Raw genomic sequence first — 24,008 nt, 5'->3', positions numbered from 1 at the left:
CTTTACAGTATTTAGTAGTTTGGAAGGGATACCTATTTACAGATGCATCGTGGGTGAGGTCATCTGAGGTGTGCGCACCATGCCTGATCGCCCGGTTCCTGATAACCTGATAAACTTATAGAGGATACTGCTAATAGTGCTTTTTGTCTTCCAGAATCCTCTCCACTGGTGGGGGGGTGGCATGTCAGCCCTCAGGCTGCCATCCAAGGGGACCCTGTCCATCACCATGCCCACTCGGCCATGCTTACACACCACTAACGCTGCGACATTGATGTTGCCTCTCTGATGTCAATTGAGCCTGTAGCTGCATGTGGCTCTTCTACTCGGGTGCAATTGCCTACTCTGATGTAACTCTTCTACTTGGGTGCAACTGCCTACTCTGATATAACTCTTTTGCTTGGATGTGGCTAACCAGGAAAGAGGCTATGATGACACTGAGTGGGAGTGTGGCTGAGGGTGTGGCTCATGGTGATTGGTGATGGTGAGTGGCTGTCATCTGGGTGGAGTTGTGGGTGGAGCTGGGTGGGGTAATGGTGTGTGTGTGTGTGAGAGAGAGAGAGAGAGAGAGAGAAAGAGAGAGAGATGGTGTTAACTTGGTTAGAACTGATTTGGATTTGATTACCTTTGTATCATTGTCATTTAGTGCTGGTTATCACGTAGTCTCTTAGATAGAGATAAAAGTTTTTCACCAAACAAACTGAATCTCTGTTTGCATGCAATGTGAATGCCGGAACATGACACCTGATTTATAGTGCTTTCTTTTCTAGTTTTATTCTCATAACTGTTAGGTAAGCTCCCCATTGGGAGAGCGAGTACGTTTAGCGAAGCTTTGTCAGAGTTGTGTTGGAGAACACACAAACCAGCATATAGAGACACTGAAGTTTAAATAGGCCTTTGCTTTCATGGAAATAGAGGTATCAGAGTCCATCAAACAGTCCAAGTCATACATGGATAAGATAGTCAGTCATCAATGTCTTTCAGTTAAGGGATAATCTAAATAACATAGTCCAGTAATATATAATCAGTCTGGTACTCAAAGTTTGCTAACAGTTGCAAAATTTACAATAGCTCACAGCACTTTCTAACAGCCAGCTTCCAAAACACTCAGATCGGGTCAGCCTAGCATCTAACAAACAGAGAGCTAACAGTCATTCTGGCTCCCTCTTCTGGCCAATTGAGGAAAACAACAACCAATCACATTTTGCAGTATGGTTTAAAGAAACAGGTACAACATTGTTATATGATTTATATATTGCCAACCCAACCGTTAGAATTATATTCCTAACAATAACTATATGAGGGAAGCTTGGCTAAGAGATAGTGATTGGTCCAAAATCAACTGATTAACCATCTTCAACTGAGCATGGACTTTTGCATAGAAATATTGAGTCCATTTAGATCCAACTGGAGGGAAAAATTTGGAGGGAAAGCCTATTTTAATGCTGAAGATTGGAGGAATCAGACATGGTTCTTATCAATGAAATATTGATGGTTCTTATCAATCAAATATCTGCCTTTAATCACACATGCAATGTGTGATTAAAGGCAGATATTTATGATGCACAGCATTTGGGGGAAATGTCATACTAAACTGGACCCATTTGAAATCTATGTTCTAATAATGGTCATACTTTATTATTCAGCCTTGTTGTTAAGTGGTTCTTAACCAATTTTCTGTGGAAAAATAGCTAATTATAGTTTAATTCCTGTTTTAGGGAAATGCAATCATAAGGGCTGCTTTGCTAATGTATATTAAATCTATGATAAATCTTAAAATTGCCTTTAATAGAGCTACTGTTCCTGGGATAACTTGTACACAACTAACTCATGTTGCCTACCAATTATTGTAATTAGTATTACTTTCAAGCAATTATGTTCAAGTATTAGTCTTTGTTTATTTAACAAAGTTGTATAGCTTGCCCCATCCATCAGCAGGAACTCTGCATGGCAAACAAAGTTTTAAAAAAACACTTTTTATCCTAAAAAGATGTGCAAGATTGTTGTCAGCCCTGTGAGGTAGTCTAGACAAGAAGCACAGCTAGGAAGAAGATGTTTTGCACAGAGTGGTATTCAGCAGGTTCTGACCAGTTCTAGAGAACCAGTAGTGGAAATTTTGAGTAGTTCGGAGAACCGGTAAATACCATCTCTGACTGGCCCCACCCTAATCTATACTCTGCCTCCCAAATCCCAGCTGCTCAGGAAGGAATGGAGATTTTACAGTATCCTTCCCCTGGACTGAGGAGGGAATTGAGATTTTACAGTATCCTTCCTCTGGAGTGGGAAGGCAATGGGGATTTTGCAGTATCCTTCCCTTGCCACGCCCACCAAGCCACACCCACCAAGCCATGACCACAGAACCGGTAGTAAAAAAAATTGAATCCCACCACTAGTTTTGCTTCTCATCTAAGAAACTTCATCAGTTCTGATTCAGCTTCTTAGATAAGGAATGAAGTTTCTTCCTCAAGAAAAAAAATATAGTCCAGTTGCCTTATGAAAAAGCATCTTTGAGGCAACCATGGCCTGGATGACTCAAAATCTCCATAGACATTTAGCTCTAATTTTATTGTAAGGTTACATTAACAGAATCTTGCAAGTCTGAAAATGCGTCACTTCCTCCCTTGCCTTTACAGTGCAACAAACTAGATAGCCTAATTTCTAAAACATTTTCCATGTCCTGTTTCTTCTACAGACTCAGCTGTCTTTTATCTGCCAATTGTTTAGTCTGCAACTCTTCCTCCTGTCTCACAAGGTCATTGCCACATGCTATTACAATTTCATACTTAAACCCATGCTAACGAATGACCTCATCCATATTTTTCATGTAGATGTTAAATTGAATTGCTAAATCTTACTGTCATATCCTTATTTAACAAATAAACACATACATTGCATAAGTACATGATCATATACTGTTATATCTTTTTCCTGATATTTTGTTTTGATTCTTCTTTTAAGAGTGAGAAAGGAAGTGTTCGAAATCATGACATATTTTCTCCTGAGTATTAAAAAAAAACAGTTGCAGAATAGCTTCTGCTAGAAAAAAGTTAATTTAGTCAGAATTTTATCAGTCTCTTAATGGGCCAAACCACTTATACCCAAACTATTTGCAAACTAGTTAGTGACTTAAATTAGAAACTAGTGATTTATAGAGGTTACTGTGATAGGATATGAGGATGATCTTTGGATTCAAGAGGAAGACCGTAGCCTAGATCAATAGCCCCCAACCTTTTGGGCACCAGGGACTGGTTCCTTGGAGAGAGGTTTTTTATGCGGACTGGAGGGGGCATGGATTCACATGCTGCCTGTATCCCGCAGATGGGGTTTCACTTGTTTGTTTGGCCAGGTTTCTGGCATATCAGGGCCTGGTGCTGGTCCATGGACTGGTGTTGGGGATCCCTGGCATAGATAACAATCTGATAAGAGAAATCTGGGTCCAAAGGATGGACAGGGATGAAGAAAGCATCTAAGAAGGGACACTTTATAGTTATATGAAAAATAAAGATAGGGGGGTGGGATAAACACATTCAGATTTGCAAGATTCTGTAACTATAATCTTACAATAAAGGTACCATTAGAACTCATGTTTCGTCAAAACTACCTTGTTGTTAGTTGTGAAATTGTGTCCGACCATCACAACCCCATGGACAACGTTCCTCCAGGTCTTACTGTCCTCTACCATCCTCTAGAGTTCATTTAAACTTACGCCTACTGCTTCAGTGACTCCATCCAGCCACCTCATTCTCTGCCATCCCATTCTCCTTTTGCCCTCAATCTTTTTCAGCATTAGGCTCTTCTACAGGGAGTCCTTCTTTCTCATTAGGTGGCCAAAGTATTTGAATTTCATCTTCAGGAAATGGCCTTCTAAAGAACAGTCAAGGTTGATCTCCTCTAGGACTGACCAGTTTGATCACCTTGCAGTCCAAGGGACTCACAGGAGTCTTCTCCAGCACCATAGTTGAAAGGTCTCAATTCTTTGTCCTCAGCCTTTCTTACCTTGAAGAACTGACAAATATAAAATTGCCTTTCTGCTGCTTTTATTTTTATTTCATTGCTTTTTCATTGCTCATTTGACAGCAGGACCAGTGGAGGAAAAATTTGATTGGAGTAGCTCTATGTTAGAGAATTAAAATATGGGCAAAGAAAATGCTAGGGGAAATATGGTATGTGCTAAGGGATAAATGGAAGCCTTTTTTTTAACACGGGTAGGTAAAAGGCTTTTAAATTCTCATTTGATCATTTACAAAAAGCTTCCAACTTGATTGTTAAATGTTTTCTCTTGTGCTTAAATTTCATGCTGGAGATTATTAAAAATTGACTTTACAGTATTTATTTTACTTATCTGTCCTAGCCAGGCTGTGCTGAACTCATGGATTTGGTGAATTATTAAATTTTTAAAAGCCATTTGTTTGGGATTTTATACTGGCTTTCTCTCCATCTGTAGGGACAAGCACCTCGGTCTCCAAAATTTGAGAAAAAAAGGTTTAATTTATCTTTAATCTAAGACAGTTTTTAAAGTGTGCGTGTGTTCCAAGATGTAAGACATAATGACAGTCTCTAGTGTAACGCTTAACTAACTGCTTGTTAGTGTTAACATTTAGAAGCATATGATGAAAAAGGGAGAACAATATGGCTTCCAATAGGTTACCCAAGCAGTAATGTTAGGCAAAATAATTCATTATGTCAGATAACAAGATCTATTTTGGAACATAATGAGATGCTGATAAAGGTCACCATGCCTACAAGCCCATTTTATATGCCATATTAACAGGGCCACTTGTATCTTGAATATGGGCTCCACATTTAATTGAAATCTCCTAGATACGTTTGAGAGAGCAAAAGGAGAGGGAGGGAGGGAGAAGGAAGGAAGGAGGAAAGGAAGGAAGGAAGGAAGGAAGGAAGGAAGATAGATAGATAGATAGATAGATAGATAGATAGATAGATAGATAGATAGATAGATAGATAGATCTGGTACTCCCTAACCCATGTTTGCTGATCTGGATAATTATTTGAATAAGAGATATCCAAGGTGGCGCAGTGGTTAAATGCAGCACTGCAGGCTACTGCTAGATCAGCAGTTCAGCGGTTCAAATCTCACCGGCTCAGGGTTGACTCAGCCTTCCATCCTTCCGAGGTGGGTAAAATGAGGACCCAGATTGTTGGGGGCAATATGCTGACTCTCTGTAAACCGCTTAGAGAGGGCTGAAAGCCCTATGAAGTGGTATATAAGTCTACTGCTACTGCTATCTATAAAATCCTAGAGCTATACTAAACTGGGAACTCATAAGAACAGATCTAACTGAAGGCAATGATGAACTGCCACCTGGCTGGAAAAATTCTATCTGCATCTCCACACTGAATCAGGGTATTAGTCTATCTACTCTAAGGAAACTTGTGGAAGCTTGTAAACAGTCCATTGGCTGATAGCCTTCTTGCTCTCTTTGTCTTTTAAAAATAAATATTTAAGGCATGCGGTTTTTAACTAAAGTCAAATCTTTCGCCTCATTCCAGTGTGCTGAATATTGTAACACCTTGTATGTGAGAGTGACCTTGAAAGCTGTTGAAGAATTGCTGTCAGCTCTTGGCTGAGACAAATGAGTGATACAAAAGAGAACTTCAATAGTTGTCATTCTGTTTCTAAGTTCATTCAAAGGATTTTCTATCATTATATGGTTGAGGAATCTTTCTCCACCAGGAACCTGCTTCTCTACTGAATTTGTTTTCAGAGGTTTCTTTCAGTTTTTTTCCCCCACCAGGCCAGGTAAGGATGGTGTCAACCAGAGATATCCTTCCACATATAGTGCTCTAGATAAAAGTTCCCCTTGCATATATGTGCTAGTCATTCCCGACTCTAAGGGGTGGTGCTCATCTCCATTTCAAAACCAAAGAGCCAGCACCATGAAGACATCTCCACGGTCATGTGGCCAGCATGACTAAATGCTGAAGGAACCCAAAACGCTGTGACCTCCCCACCAAAGATGGTTCCTATTTTTCTATTTGCATTTTTACATACTTCTGAACTGCTAGGTTGACAGAAGCTGGAACAAGTAATGGGAGCTCACTCCATATGCAGTGCTAGGGATTTGAACTGCCAACTTTTCTGGACGACAAGCTCAGCATCTTAGTCACTGAGCCTCTGCGTCCCTCTAACAGTGCTCTAATTAGGGACTAGTCCTGTGTGATTGTTGTTTGTCTCTATTAAAGATAAAAATCATAAGAATGGAATTATTGAGAAATGTACTGATGCAGAAGGAACAACAAGCCATGATAGTAAGAACACTTGAGGCCCATCCATACACAGATTCTCAAAAAAAAAAAATAGAAAATTCTTGATGAGATGCTGAACTTTTTCTTAGTTCTGATATTTTCACATGGATACATTATCATGCAAGCACATCCAAACATCTTTCCCATAAATATAACTCTTGACTAAATGTAAAGACTGATTTTTATAAGTGTGGCACAAATTTACAGTCGTTTTCTCTCATGCAAACAATTACTGAGATCTTAATTATTAATTCTGAGTCTCTGCAGTTTACAGCTTTTTATTTGGTACATTGTAAACAAGACTTAATGGATGCAATTTAAGGTCCTTTCGAATAATCTTCCAAACAAAGATTTCTTTAATAGTTTTTTTTTCATGCATATTCATTGAAAGACTGATTAATTGACCAAGGCTTTAACATCTAAGTATTTGCTGCAGCATGTTTTATATTCTGTCGGAATTTAGCTGGACTCCCAGCTAGGAAAAAAAATCTTAAGCAAGCAGATCTAATTCACATCTTCTAAACTAATATGTGGAACAAGAATATTTACTTTGCAGACTATACTTGTATTTTTAAGATGCACTATTTTGGAAATCAGATCTTATGGGATTATTATTGAATGTATATGAAGCACAGGGCCTGGTTCATATATATCATTAAGCCAAAATCAAGTCAGCCTCTTTAAAGAGGATTGTAAATGAGCCATGCTACAGATCATTTTGTTCTGAAAGTATATTGATTTCACTGTTTAAGAGAAAAGAATATGAAATTTTTATTTATACTAAGAATAGTAAAGGTAAAGGTTCCCCTCACATATACATATGTGCTAATCGTTCCTGACTCTAGGGGGCAGTGCTCATCTTTCAAAGTCGAAGAGCCAGTGCTGTCCAAAGAAGTCTCCATGGTCATGTGGCCGGCATGACTAAACACCGAAGATGCACAGAACGCTGTTACCTTCCCACCAAAGATTGTTCCTGTTTTTCTATTTGCATTTTTACATGCTTTCAAACTGCTAGCTTGACAGAAGCTGGGATAAGTAACAGGAGCTCACTCCATTACACCATGCTAGGGATTCAAACTGCCTAACTGCCGACCTTCTGATCCACAAGCTCAGAGCCTTAGCCTCTGGGCCACCGTGTCCCTATACTAAGAACAATATGGTACAAATTGAGAAGATGAAGATACGTTTTTGGGGTATTTTTGGTCAAAGTTTCTTAGATGTTCTCTTTGAGCATTCTTTGTATGGTGCTCAGGATCCACCTCAATGCCTTGTGGGATTGCCAGTTTATTTATTTATTTATAGACCGATAAAACATTCTTCAACATACATAGAACAAATGCAACAAAGAATAACTGTTAGGTGACATAAAAAGCAGTGTTTAGTATGCCTCAAAACCTATTATTAACTTTTCCATAAAAACACAGCTACCTTCCATAAATGAAAACACTAGAGAGAATAAAACCAACTTTTTTTGATAAGAAAAGGATAAAAATTTGTGCTAAGAGACCTCCTACTTGATAGGAAGAATGGTAGCCAGAGCTTTATATTTGGAAGGATATATCTGCTTGACATCAATCAATTAATACTAATTGATATTAATATTAATCAGAAACATTATATATCTTTGATGAACAGCTAGTTCACAAATAGAAAGCAAATAAATTTCAACTATCCAAAATTGGAAGTTCAATATTGAAGACACGAAATTGAGTATGGGGGATGTTCCTGTCTCCATGTTCTATGATCCATGATTTTTGAAACAGGGATTACATTTTGGATATATAATTCAAGAGTGTATTCACATCTGTTAATTATATAGATGTTTATAACATAATACCAACACATTTACAGATATTAAGCAAAATGAGGTAATAATGGGACAAACCACTATTCATCAGTGTCCCCACATACATTTTAAACTTTTAGTATCGATCAGTAGTCAGTTTATTTTAAACATTTCTCTATCTAATACTTAGGAGGATATTTTTCTTAAAACAGTCTTGAAGTCATAAGTCATACTTTACATTCAATAAAATCCTGTTTCTAGGATACTCTTTAAATTGCTTATTTTCAAGCACTGTAGATTTGCACAAATTCAAAACGTGTTCCAACACTAACTGTAATTCAGATATTTTAGATATTAGTAATTCATCTGGACCAACCTGAAGTCCATATTTTAATTGAATATACTACTATTTCCCAACTGTAGATAGCATAGGTTCCTCTTGAAAATTTTCAAATGGTTTGAAAACCAAATAAAAAGCTAACTTACAATGTTAGCATGATTACATATAAAAAAGATTTACCTTCAATATTCAAACTGAAATTGTCCTAAAAGAATTATTGCCCTGGAATAATGATCAAGATTTTACAAAAAGATGCAAAAAAGATGTTTGGAAAAAACATCTTCCAAATATATTTTGCAGCCTTTAATACTGAAATGCAAGCTGTTTAAAAAAACAAAAAACAGAGCAAGCTCTTGCATTATGTCAATGAGATGATATAATAACTTTCTAATTTGTTTGTTGTTCTTTTCCACAGAACTATAAAGATTAATAACAAAGATTAAAATCAGGAAAGTTGAACCCATCTATCATCATATGGCAGCAAAAATGTATATATATATATATATATATATATATATATATATATATATATATATATATATATATATATATATATATATATATATATATATATGGATTTTCTTCCCATAAAAGACAAATTAATATCATATTAATCTTTAAATAAATTAAAAATATTAACCTAGCAATATCTTAACATAAATATGTCAGTTTTGAAGTAATATTCATTTTATAACACTTATCTTTTCCCATAAAATAATGGACTTTTAAACCAACTTTTGACAATTTTTTTATATAAAATTATATAAAAAATAATGATATCCAGAAATGGGGTATAATTTTTCCTAGATATTTAAAAGAATTCTTCTACTTTCTGACCAAAACTGAATTTTAATTTGAATCCAATGAATTCAGTCATAAGTTCAGTGAAAGATACATCACGATAAACAGTTTTCAAAGCAACAAGAAATTACATTCTTTCTCTTATCAGTCTGGATTAAATTCAGATAAAACTGAATGCTATCCTGCAAAAGAGAGGGGAGAGTTCTTTTCTCTAATTTCTGGTTTTCAAGTCCACAATTAATGTAGGAAGAGAGAGAAATCACTTGTCAGTCAGTGCTTGAGAAATGAAAATCTTCCTCCTGTGTTTCTTTTGGGACTGGCTACATCAGGGGTGGGTTCCTGTACCGGTTGGTATCAGTTCGCTTTATGCACACACTCACAACGTGTTGCATGCGCCATTGACTTTAAATGGTCCTGCGCATGCACAGAAGAGACCAGGGAACTGGTTTGAGGGTGTGGTAAGCCTAGTCACTGCCGGTTCTGCGAACCAGGCCAAATCACCACTACTAGTTTGGCCGAAGCAACTCACCTCTAAACTACATCTCCTGGATGCCCACCTGTCTCCCTTCCTTTTCCTTTCTCGGGGAAAATGAAGTTTTAAAATGATGGAAGTCTGGCTTGAAAAACTAATGTCCCTCCTCCTCTTTTCTGCTAGCATGAAATCACAGCCAAGGCAACTATCAGAAAACAATTAGAATGTCTTTGTATTATCCACAGTTAGATCCACTTCCCTTTAAAGGCATTCATAACAAAATTGCATGGAGTCTCTGAGGATCATCTTGTGAAGCACAAAGCACGAATACAGGTTTTGGTTATCCTGACCTGTTACCAAAGGCAAAGCAGAATTCTTAGAGCTGTCTCTAAGCAGTAGTCCCTTGTGTCAGTCTTTTATCAGCAAAACCAGCCTGCCAGATTTCACAACGGACAATGGTGTGTACAGGAAGGACAAATCCACACAAAGGATTATTGATGGTATCATTCCAATTAAACTCTTGGAGGGAAGCCTCTGTCAGCAGAGTCCCCTAAGTTTGTAAAATGACCTTTCTTTGCACTGAAAAAAAGAGTGATGTACGAGACAAGTCATATATATTTTTTCTCCTTGTCAAAGTAATTAATAGCATGCTTTATTCAAAGGAGCTCTTGCATAATAAGAGAGTCCCATTGGAATCCTTGGGAGCTAGCCATGAGGTCTTGAGCTGGTGGAGACATTGAAATGTTGAGGCAAAGTCATGAGTGACACCAAAACCCTGGCTGCACTTGGAAGAATTAAATCCATAGCTTCGGCTTGGTCATCCCATTCCTAATGGGCTCAGGATAGTAGCAGGGTCCTCTGTTGAGCGAGAGGCTAGAGGACTCTGAGAATCATTGTACGAAGCACAAAGAAATCAACATGGAGCTTGATTAATTGATTGATATACTTATTAATGGTGTATTAACCATTAAACAGACTAAGCACATGTTTAGGGCACCAGGCCCAAGGGGACACCACAAAGTTGAGAAAGAAAAAAACCAATAAAGATTTGTACAGTATGTACAAAGGAGAGGGGGGGGGCACCAAGATTTGTCAGTGCTTAGGATACCAATGAGTCTTAATCCGCCACTGCATACTTACTTATTAATACTTTGTTTTTCTTTTAAACAAAGCCAGCATGGAAGGGGGGAAAGGAATGTGAGAGTTTGCAAAACAAATGCTTACCAATAGATAGGAGAATATTCATACAAATAGGAGAATATTCAGACATGAGCATGCAAATTTAAAAACAGAAAGAACTGGGGGGAAAGGAGAGAAGGCATTGGAAGAGAGTTAATTTTAGAACTTGCAGTTTGCAATGAGTTATTGTAATTGCAGGACATGTATGCCCTTCCATGAAGGTGATTTGGAGGTGATTTATTAATTTGGAGAAATAAATTCAGTGCACTGTTCTTAAAGTTGATTTAGACTTCTAGAGCTCAGGAACAGTCTAAGGCCAAGATCTCTGAAGGACTTATTTTCTTTTCATGAATTTTCCCACATAATCTAAGGCATGAGGTTAAGAATTATCTTGGTTCTCTAAAACCTCTCACTAGTTAATTGTCTTTTATCTAATCTCCTGAATTTTCAAAATATTCTCAGCCAATTTTTCACTCCTGCATTAGTTTTATTTACGTATTTGATTGTTTGATTGGATGGGTTCTTATTTTAAACTACTTTAAATATTTTAATGAAAGATAGCATATGTAAAACTCAAGAGTATCAAAAAGTGAATGAGTGTGTTCATGTGACAACTGTGGGTAGTTCCCATGATCTGGCTGGAATCCCTGCTCCTCTGTAATTTGGCAGAAGACAGATTCCTTGGCATTAATACACTCTCTAGTTTTTCCATGTATAAGAATCTCACATATTTTAATCAATGTACTTGGAAGCATAGCCTTGCTTTAGTGAATAGGATCACTAACTGTATAATTACAGTAATGATCAGTACTTTAAGTGGATTAGACCCAGCCAATTATAGGTAGTGACATGGGAGGTTGAATATATCATTGCGAAACAGTAGTGTTGATTATGCTGGATGGGCTTCTCCTGCTTGTTTCAGGAATGGGGGAACCAGCACACAAGTACAAAGGTGAAGAAATACCCAAATTGCTTTTATTTCATATTCATTGCAACATGGATTCCACTGTATTTGCAATTTTGCTAAGCTTCTTTTTAATTACCGAATCAATGAAATTTCGTGTCCTTAGAATTAACACAGTAGGAGTTTTGAGGAACATAATTATTGGCATTTATGAATAATATATAGAATCAAAATATGATGGTTCTAAATGCAGGTCCTGCCAGTTGTGGGCAAGCTGGAGGAAAATATAAAAATCTTAAGTAGCAAAAAAAAAAGGGAGAAAGTGAAGCAAGGGCTATTCATTTTGTAAGAAAAAAAACAGCCAATTGTTGAAAGAAATATCCATCTTTTTCAATTCCAAGCTGGGAGAAAAATACTGGAAACATGGAGGGTGATTGGAAAGATGATTTATTGATGAACAGGACTACATGGGTTTGAGGTCCTGGACAGCTGGCCACATGGAGTTGAGCGTGAGGGGTTTTTATACCTTCTCTTGGGCTTTGAACTTGAGCTTCCTGTTCCCGTGCAAGAATATGTATTATATTGGCTGCTCTTAGATTCCCCTGGGGCTATGCAGGGGTCATAGCTGAGGTTGTCTGAGATAAGTTTGGTTGAACCTTGCTGAGTGATGCAACGTCCTTAGGAAATTTTGAAATGCAGTGAACCCTGCTGCTAGATGGGCTAATTAGGGCTAATCCTATTATGTTCTGAGGGGTCATGTCTTAATCCCATCACCCTGGAGCTGGAAGCCTTTTGTTTCAAAGATTGGCTGACCCAATCTTTCTTAATGTGCAATAAGATATCTGGTGGGGGCATGGAGCTGGGGTTCTGGGGCTCTGTTTCCTTTAAGATTTTTATTATTCTTTTGGGGAAAATATTTTATCCTGCCTTTTTCATATTTCCTAAAATATTCCATTCTTCTAGGAGGGGTGGGTGCTAACTATCTACAATAATCAAAGGATAAAGCAGAGGAGAAAAGCTAAGATCAGGGCAGCCTTTGACTATAAGGAATCTGCTTGACCACCATTCTCCTCAATCCCAGGTAATATGGCCATAAGTAATTGATAACCAATAAGGTCCAGTGATTTGAAAATGGCAGATTCTTCTGTCTATGTTGAAACCTGATGCTGCAGGTTGAAAGATGTCAGAGTGGGAATCCAATATGCTTACTGTAAAATCTCTTCTACATCCTGGAATTATGACCGTTTTCTAATGGTTAGGAACTTCTGAGCCTCAACTTAAGCAACGAATAATCATTTGAGTTCCCTGCCTTGCAGTTAATCCAAGAAAATTCTCAGCAAGACCACAGTCTGAATGTGGGATGGAGCAGCCAAGGAAAAAAGTAATGATTGTGTTGGAAGAAATGTCCTTCTGGATTCAGTTCCAAGTGGGTGGGGGGAAGACACTGGATTCATGGAAGTTGCTTGGAAAGAAGGTTTATTGATGAACAGGTTCACATGATTTGAGATCCTGGGCAAAAAAAAAATGCTGAGAATGCCTGGGTTTTAAACCCTCTGTTGGGCTTTGAATTTGAGCTTGTGTTCTGATTGGTTGTCAGACTCCCATGGGGCCATGCAGGGTTAACTGTATAAGTTGTCTTTTGACTCCCAGGCTTGGTTGACTCTTACTGGGTGATAATGTAATGAAAAGGCTTTGGGATTCCTATTATGGCTCTGCCTGAAGGAGGTAGATCTTTTGTATGTAAAATAGACTGGGCCAGGCCTTAATGGCCCATTGACAAAGGTGGTGGGGGAGCTGAGTTTCTTCCTCCCTTTTAGGGGGAAATATTCTGCCCTTTTAATATTTCCTAAAATATCTCATTTTCCTAGCAGAGGGTCGGGTGCTAACAGCCTACAACTGATTTTCTATTGATGAAGGCTTGATTTCTAGTTGCATGTATTCTAAGGAAGAAAAGAAATGCTCCGTCAGAAAGTCTCTTCCCCCAGCCAGCTGCTATTGCCGGCATCCTCCAAAGAGAGACAAGTAAAATCCAAAAAGACAATAAGAAGTTAAGTACTGTTTTCCAGCTAAGCTAATCAGTTTTTTCTGAAGATGGAAGGATGTGTGCCAAACGAAAATCAATGCCCTAAATCAACGAGCTGCATGCCTGAGCATTGCCAAAGTGTCAGCTGCTAACAAGGGAATAAAGAAAACAGTTATTGGATACTTAGGAGTGCTTTGTAAGTGCTTGTGTAAAATAGCATATTTAATTTACTGCACTGTTATAAGCTTTATTGGGCTTTATAGTTATTTCAGTAAGGAAGCTAAAAATAAGTTGTCTCCTTCCACTGCTTTGAAAAACTGTTTGAGTCGTACTGGTTTATAGATCTGTAGATCGTTGTTATTCAACATTGACAACTGTTTTTTTTCCTGATATTTATATTTTGTTGTTCTGTATCTTCATCACTTCTGCTGCTCTACAAACCAGTCCTATTCATCCATCCTTTATCCCAGCTTTTCTCCTTATTCTGGGGTCTTTTTCCTGTTATGCCTCTGACCCACCTCTTATCACATGATCCGATCCCGATTTCGTGCAATTTTTTTAATGTTCTCAAAGTATCAGTTACTTTCTCAGCTTCCGCTATCCCAGACTGAAAATATGAAAATGGTAGGGAGCCAAGGTGGATCTGGTTAATATCCCATTAGGTCTGTTCCTTAATGGGACATAAATGTGATACTATTAATATTGTTCTCAGGAGGGAAAAATTGTGGCCAAAGTAATGCAAAAGTTCTTACAATCCATGAATTTGATAACAGAGTCCCTTTATACACATATATTCATGCATACATACACATAACTGTTGTGGCCCAGCAGGAGCCATTGGAGCTTCCACCAACGAGGAGCCCTATGTGTCGGCTCTGGAGGATGTGAAGGACCCTGGACAGGGTTCCGACTCCGAGCAGGATGCAGAGAGGCTGGTTGGCCACCAGGAGGCATCTGAGCCTTGGACCAATGGGGAGAAGACAAGGGAGAGTGAGCCGGACGCCAGTAGTGAGTTGTTCCTGGATGCACAGTGTCGAAGAACTAATAGGCATCAGGAACAGTTGCGCAGTTACAGGAGGTAATGGCACTCAGCTGGTGGTCATTAGGCTCCTCTCCAGACTATAAAAAGACTACTAGTGCACACACCCCTCTTTGCAGAAGTCAACACAGGATCGAATGTCGGAGAACATTGTTAGAAGCTTGGCAGGTTGGATTGCTGCCAAGCCTTATCTGTGTTTATTGCTGCCCAAGCTTGTCTGTGCCAGTTTGCTGCCAAGGACCTGTCTGTCTGTTAATTAAATGTCATAACTTATCTTTGGCTCGGAGTGTGCTTGGGTGTGGAACGAGGGGGGTCAGAACACATAACTATTGCAAAAGTGTGCGTGTGTGTGTGTGTGTGATATTGCATAATGTTTTTGTTTGCATACATACTTTTGCAATAGTCATTTTTAAAAATGACTATTTTTATTTCATTTTAAAATTATTATTTTTTTTAAAAAAATAAAAACAAAGTCCTACTGGTTTTAAGGCTGAATCTAGTGATACTGTCTCATCTGGAAGTAATTTTTTTCTTTCTCTCTTTAAAGATGTGATTTTTGCCCCACAATATCACAATCTTCAGAAAGCCTTCAGAAACCTGGAGGCAATTCTCTATGCGTTTTTTATTTATCCAAATCTCCAATCAGCCCCCAAATTCTCTAAGTAATCCAGATTGTCTCAGGAACAAGCTGTGTGTCCTGTTGTTTGTGTTTTTAAGGTTGGAATTTAGCAGGATCTTCAGCACCTTATGAAAATGTATTGACTTTGATTACATTCAAGATGGATTTTGGAACAGTGTAAAGGGAAAAAATTCAGACATCTCATTATTATCTCTGATCTGTCCCTAACCCTCTTTTTCTCTTTCCCTCCATCTTCCCCAGCATTATAGGTTTTTCAAGAAATCTAGGTCTTTGCATAATAGAGCAAAAATAAGACAATTTGCATTTGATCATTTGTCTTATATAGGAATTCTGGATAGACCTGTTACGTGATACATTTGTTTGTTTTCTTGACTATCCATAGTATTTCCATGAGTTCTTCTAAGCTCAAAGTGTCAGTACTTTTTCTATCCTGCTTCCTCAAAGTCCAACTTTGTCTATCACCTTGGCTGATTGTTTACTGTATATTGCTTCAATCATATTAATAAATATCTCCCCAAAATTCATATATTTTAGTTGTAGTAACATAAATTGCCAATTTAGTTACTATGATAGTAAATGGAGACACAGCAGAGAACTCTGATATTAAGAAAGGCACTAGACAGGGATGTCCACTGTCCCCACTGTTGTTTATATTGACTTTGGAAATGTTAGCCAGGAACATTTGCAAAATGAAGAAATAAAAGGAGTGGAAATATAAAAAGAGAAATATAAGCTAGAGGCATTTGCAAATCAAAGATTCTTTTATTACATTTTCATTTTCCTTTATACAATCACTTAAATACTGTGCAGTTAAAAAAAGAAGAAGCAATAAACAACTCATAACACTTCTATCCTACATACACCCTTCCTTCTACCCCTCCAACTTTCATTTCTCCCTTCCAACAATCCCCTCTTCTACTTCCCCTCCCCCTCAGCCATTCCTTTCTCCCCTTCCCACCATCTCACCCTCCTTACATTCCCTTCTCACTCCCTCTTAATTCCCCCCTCTTCTTTCCCTCTACACCTCGCTTCGGTGTATTTCTAGTATTCATTGGTCTATTTGTTTTGTACTAAAACAAAAGAAAAATAAAAGGAAAAGAAAGAAGAAGAGAAAAAAAGAAAAAAAAAGCAACAGTATCCAAGTGCATTCATTGTTCTGAAAATTGAGTCTATATTTCCACCCTCCCCCCCACCCACCCCCTGAACCCCTCTCCCTGACCCCCTTCCGACTTCCCAGGTCCCATTCCCGGCATCGTTCTTTATCAAGCAAAGTCTGGAGTATATTGAAACCAAATAGATTAGAAGTTACAAAATAATAAAAAATAATAAAAAATAAAGAACAAAAAAGAAAAGAATAATAAAAAGAAAAAAAGGGGGGGGAACCCCCCCCCAAGAAAGAGAAGTCAATATACTCTCTAACATTAAACTCAGCTTCTCATTATTTTTAAAATCTTAAACAATGTCTTTACCTGCTTCCGCATATAAATTCTATACCTCCCATCCTGCCTTTACCCGTGTCCGCATATATATTTTATCCTCATCCATTGCTCCTCTCATATTTACTCCACCCTCGTGTAGACTCTCCAGATAATCTTTCTTAACCTTGTATTCAAATAACAATTTATACAAAAATCAGCTTACATTCTGGATCAAGGTAATCTAATTGAACTTTCACTACCCTTCCATCTACCCCACGCACCCGACTCCATTCATCCCAAACCACAATCCAAGAAAACTATGATCTCCGCTCTCCTCGCCCCAAAGAATAGATCATGCGCAGTTTAAATTAAGATTCAAACAAGTCTTATATAAGTCCCATACAATATATGTCCAAATTCAGCACCGTTTCTTTCAGTCTCAATATCTCTTCATCGGTATACAGCTTTGTCATTTTATACCAGACAGGAGTCCTGAAATTTTATTCAAATAAAAAATTTAAGAAGTATTTTAAAGGCATAGCTGGATCTTTATTCTTTACTCTTCTGCCCTTCCGGAAGGGGAAAGCAACACCCTCCGCGTTGTAGCCACGTGTCCCGCTGCTTATCTTCTCCTTCTCCTTGTCTTTCTCCAAGTCCGGGTGAATCAGGAAGTCCCGCCTTCAGAGTTTTGTAGTAAAAATCTCGGGCTTCGCAAACAGAATTGAGACGATATTTTTGGTTCTCAAATGTGACTGTGATACCAAATGGCACTTCCCATTTATATTGTATCTGAGAATCTCTGAGTTTTTCAGTTAAGAAAGTGTAGTCTCTCCTTGCTCTTAATATTTGAGATGGTATTTCTTTAAAAACAATCAAGTCCTGTCCATCGATTCGCAGCCTGTTATTGTAGAACTTCTGTATTATCGCATTTCTGGATTCTCTTGTGGTGAAATATATAATTATGTCCCTCGGAAGCTGTCGTTGTTTTGCTACACACGAGTTCTGGCGATAAATTTTTTGAATCTGCCAATCAAAGTTAAATCCCGGACTTCCCACCGAACGTCTGAAAGCTTCAAAAAAGGTCTGTTTCAAATTCTCCTGTTCCTTTTCACGCAATCCTCTGACTCTTATTGCAAACGCAGTCTTATTGTAATTTATCATAACGAGTTGTTTTTGAGCATTTTCAACTTCCTGTTGTAACGTTTGAATTTTAGATGTCAAATTAGAATTAGTTTTTTCCAAAAGTTCCAATTTGTCCTCCATTTCAGAAACATAGTCTGTCATAACAGTCATAACTCTGATCGTATCTTCCCTTGTTTGAGCAATCTTGGCGTCCAGTTTATCATATAAGTCCGATAAAAGTTGTTTAATTTCCTGTCTGAACTCTTTAAGGGTTTCAAAAAGAAATTCTTGCGTTAAGAGATCTCCAGTAGAGGGCGTGGGAGGCAAGGTCAGCGATTTTGTAACAATTTCTTGAGATGTATTATTAAGGAAACGCTTAGACTGCTTCGATTTGGGAGCCATTATAAAAAACGCACAAACAAACAAAGTCTCTGCTCCCCTCGGTTTTAAATGGGATACTATTTATAGACTTTTAACAGTTAATAAGGAGAAGTCTTCAGGAGAATAGAGCTGATTGAGTGTGTCATATATCAAACGCAGAAGCTATAAAATCGCCATCTTGTAACGCAGCTGGATAAGAAAGCCTTTTACAAAATTGAAGCTGGTATTTTGAATAGTAATAAGAAAAAAATTTACAACTTCAAGTTAATATTTGGTTTTGAAGACATTTCAAAATTTATCTGCCTGCAGTTAATAAAACTCTATTGCCTGAATATGCAGCTTTAAGTAAAGAGGCTGAGTTCCCCTTTTATTTTGAAGTTTAAGGCTTGGCAAAACTTTCAGTGAGTAAACATTGTAACAAGACCGTTCAGCAGATTCATCACCATTTAACTTCCAGATAAGCAAAGTTAATGAAGGAGTAACATTCTTGTAGAAATGAAACTAATTAAAAAGCTTCTGCTGGCCTATTGTGAAACCAAAACATATGATAAGCAATCTCTTTTGTTTTGAATTCCTGTGAATTCTTGTGAGAATTAACAAAAAGTGTTCATTATTACCGGAGAAACCAGCCTGCTCGGCGCCATTTTAAAAGCCTCTAAGTAAATAATTTTTCGGAGGAGAAAAAGAAAAGAAGCTAAAATGTTGATAAACAATTATTGTGCATGGAAATGGATTCACCTCGTGATAAGATTAAATCAAACAAAACTTTGAACTGAGTGGGGGAGACCTACTTTGTCCTGCACAAGGCAGTTTGAAATTCCCAGCACGGACAGCTGTTCTGCCTTGGGCTAGCCCCCCTTTCCCTGCAAGCACAAAAGCTGCAAAAATCGAAGAGCATTTGCCAGCAAAACAATTTCTTCTTTCCTTCTTGCCTGAAGGATAAGAAAACCTGATAAGACGTCAGATGGAAGATCCTCTAAACAGGTACGTAGCCAGGAATTCGGAGGCAGCTGATTTTTTTGCTGCCACCACCAGCAGGCTCCTCCCAGGAAGTCCGCTAGAGGCATTTGCAGATGACTTGGTCTTTATACTAGAAGACCAGTGGTGGGTTCCTAACCAGTTTACTACCGGTTCACTGAGAGAGGATGTTTTGCATCAATGAAAACTTTTGTGGTTCAGGGGCATGGCAGGCTTGGGTCGCTGCCAGCTCCAGCAACCCAGGCCACCAAACCACTAGCGGTTTGCCTGAACTCGTCTGAACCTGTAGGAACTCACCACTGTAAAAGACCCTTTAGAAAGTGGACTGAAACTAATTAGAAAAATAGAAGAATATGGGAAAGTAGCAGTACTGAAAATGTAAGACAAAGATTTTAGTTAAGAATCTTACAGATACATAAAAAAAGAGTGTTGATGGAAAGATTTAATATACAGATAGTTTAAAAACTGAAGTATTTAGGAATACAACTAACAGCAAAATGTGCAACAATTAAAAAGGATAATTATATGAAACTGATGCGGAAAATTTAAAATGTCCAATTTTGTCTATAGAGCATCATACAAGAATCCCTGGCTTTGATCTTTATACATATAGACTCTTCCTAAATTCAGAGTTTTGGAATTCTTTCCTTGTTTTTCTTTATGTTTTCATCTTCAGTGTCTTTACAGATGCTGTAATACAACTATTGTCTCTTCTATTTCTCTGAAATTCTTTTAAAGAAATTCTTGTTTCTTCTTACCTGATCTTTATGATTATTGACCTTGGCTCCTTCACTCTTCTTGACAATTTCCACTATTTGATTCGACACCCAAAATCTTTGGGCTTTTTTCCTATTTTTTAATCTTCTGCAGTCTCTTTTATACGCTGACTTTACAGATTCTTTAATTTCACCTTACACTTCTTCTGCTTCCTTATCAATGAGGTTCATTGATGACTGAATAAATAGTTTGATTGCCAGAAACTGATAAAATCTTCTCCTATTTTAGTGCACTGTGTAATTCAAATATGTTTTTCTTTTACAAAATTCTAATTTCAAACAATAAGCAGTTCATCTTGTTTGCATTGTCTTCTCATATCATCACAATGATTTTTCCTCCTGGGAAAAGTTTTACCTGGGAACATCAGAATGTTTATATTAGGAGAGCTACCTTGAGATAAAACAAGATATGCAAATCTTTTGGATATATATATATACTATTGGATATATGTATACACTCCTGAAAGCACTGAGCCTGAAGATGACGAATGAGACTTCATCGAAACGTCGCCAAGACATCTCCAATTTTACGCGGGAGAAAACCCAAATAACTAGAGACCTACATGTATGTGTGTGTGTGTGTGTGTGTGTGTGTGTGTGTGTGTGTGTGTATGTGTGTATATATATATATATATATATATATATATATATATATATATATATATATATATATATATATATATATATATATATATATATATATATATGTTATATTTATGCTGATAAATAAATAAAGCCATACCCATGTTTGGGAATCGAACCTGTGCTCCATTGCCTCCCAGGCAGGGAGTTAACCATTTGAGCTACAGAGAACGACTCCTTATCAGCCAGCCAGGGTGGGAGGTATATACTTAAAGTCACAACCCCTGGTATGCGTGTGACCTTCCTCCCATACTTATATACTGTATATACTATATACTGTATATATATATATATATACATACATACATACATACATATATGTATATATATATGTGTGTGTGTGTGTGTGTGTGTGTGTGTGTGTGTGTGTGTGTGTGTATATATATATATATATGTATGTTGTATTTGTGCTGATAAATAAATAAAGGGAGACTAGTATAGATCTATTTCAAGCTATTTAGCTCTCATCAGCTAGCCATACCCTTACTGGGATTTTAACCTGGGCTATATTACATACTAGGCAGACATCTTAGCCATTAGGCCACAGGCTCTTATCCGTTATCAGCGAAGCCAGGGTGAAAGGTATCTATTAGATTTTATATATATATATATTTGGGCATACCAGGGGTTGTGACTTTAAATATATACCTCTCACCCTGGCCTGGCTGATATAACAAATGTAACAAAAAGGCAACAGTAAAAAATATTGGGTTTCTGTCTGGATGGTCTCTTGTGACGAGCCGAAGGACAGAGAGTGGAAGTGTGACCTTCCTCCCCTATTTGGGCATACCAGGGGTTGTGTGTGTGTATATATATATATATATATATATACACACACACACACATACACACACACACACACACACACACACACACACACACACACACACACACACACATATATATATATATATATATATATATATATATATATATATATATATATATATATAATGGTAATACAATTCTAATCTATGATAGTTGGGGATGATGATAATTGGAATGTAACCACAATGGAAGTGTTAGCCCTTCAAGATAAATCAGACTAACAAAGCAATGCCATGCAAGCCAATGTTATTTTATTGCAAAATCTAGTAATAAATATTGAAACTCTGAAGGTACTTCCACCTACCTCTCTTTGATGATAAGGGGACTGGAGGCTAAAACATCTATGAATGATTGCAGGAACTGGGCATGGCTTAGTCTAGTGAAGAAAAATACCAGGGGAGACATTATAGCAGCCTTCCAATATTTGAGGGGCTGCCACAGAGAGAAGAGGCCCAAGTTATTTTCCAAAGCACTGGAAGGCCAGACAAGGGATAATGGATGAAAACTGAACAAGGAAATAAGGAGAAATTTTCTGACAGTGAGAACAATCAACCAATGGAATAGAAGTTGCCTTCAGAAGTTGTGGGAACTTCATCACTACAAACTTTCAAGAAGAGACTCTGTCAAAAATGTAGGGTCTGTTTGGGTGGGGGGGTTGGACTAGATAACCTACAAGGGCCTTTCCAACTCTGTTAATCTGTATATCTTCTGCAACACCGGCTGGCACATTATGCTTTGATAACGATACTTGGATAATACTAAGTGTCTTGGAAGTTAATATGCTCTGCTGCATAACAAAGAGCATATAAGCAGATAGGTGTAGGTCTGATCTGGGAGTGGTGGAAATCCCATGGTGCCCTCTGCTCATAACCTCAATCAGTGCTGGTTTAAGAAAAAAAAGCCACAATGTACAACAGGAACATTGCAAAGCACAAAGTGATGACTTTACTCTGACCCCAGCAATCATATGAATGCAAAGCAAATAACTAAGCACCTTAGGTGGAACATGTGACCCCTCCCCTTGCTTAGAATGACATTTTCACCCAGGCTTTGCTTGCTAATGTAAAGTGGCTGACCAAATCTATTGTCATCCTGCCCTCACCCTTATTAAACAGATATAACTCCTCTGCCTTCCTTGTTTAAAAATGCACAATTTTTTGTGCCTGTAAGAGAATCCTGGAATGGAATGAGCACTAAAAGATCAACTCATGCTATAAAGCAGAGGCTAGAGAGGATTAAGGTTAAATATGCATTATAAGAGAAGATCAAATCTCACCCAGTTTCTGGTAGATACAGGATTAAACAGAGAGCCTTTAATCATTAATCATTTACTTTACCTTTCAAGAGAAAAGAAATAGCGAGTCAGCATTTATTGAACAGCCTTTCTAGATTTTTAAATTTTAAAACTAGGCAAACAGAGGAATTGCGTAAAAGTTTAAGTTGTTGTGATGTTTGTGTTTGGATCTCAATTTCACCTGCCTTCCTACACATATGTCATAGATGATATGATTGTTCATAGAGTCTTGTCCAGGTGTTAGATAGGGAATTCTTTATTATGAATAATCACACCATAAATGTATGTTCTGTTTCCATAAACATTGGAACATTCTGAAAGTAAAGAAGCCCTCAAATCACTGGTAAATACATACCGGGAGTTTGGTAACGATGTGGAAAATACTTGACAATGGTTTATTCTGCGATTGTTTTGCAACATCATTTTGTTCTGCAACCTTAGAACTTCCTAGTGCAGTGATGGCAAACCTTTTCGGTACCGAGTGTCAAAAAGGGAGTGCCCCATCCGTGGGCACGCTTTGCGTGCATGTGCTCATCTGGGATTCAATTTGGAAGAGGAGCAGCCCAGTGGGTATACACGTGCCGGAAAATGAACTTCCAGTTTCCAGTGTGCACATGTTCACTGGCCAACTAGTCTTCCAGTTACTGGCTTACATGCATGTGCAATGATCAGCTGGCCGGCGTGCAGGCTCACGCTGGAAATCAGAAGACCAGCTCTTCCAGTTTCTGGCACTGCTGCAAACACAAATGCCAGCTGATCGTCCTGTGTGCATGTGTGTCAGGAACCCAGAAGAGGAATGGGTGATGCTGTGCATTCCACGTGCCACTTTGGGAATGCATGCCATAAGTTCACCATCACGGTCCTAGTGGTTTTCCATTCAAGTACTAAGCAGGTTTAATACTGTTTAGCTTCCCAATCTAGATAAGGTTGACCAATTGTTGCCATCTGCTGAAGTTGAATCAACTATAAGATAAAAGCGCATCTAATTAATGTGTGTACAACAGTGCTGACTTGCATCATTGTATAAATCAACATTTCAGCAAGACTTCAATTTGTAAGCAAAACTTCATAACAAGTTTATTATTGTCAACCTGGTAGTTATGCAGCATAGCTGTCATTTT

This window comes from Thamnophis elegans, chromosome Z, assembly GCF_009769535.1.
Source record: "Thamnophis elegans isolate rThaEle1 chromosome Z, rThaEle1.pri, whole genome shotgun sequence".
Taxonomy (NCBI): Eukaryota; Metazoa; Chordata; class Lepidosauria; order Squamata; family Colubridae; genus Thamnophis; species Thamnophis elegans.
The sequence above is the reverse complement of the archived record's forward strand: the minus strand, read 5'-3'. Positions refer to the sequence as shown.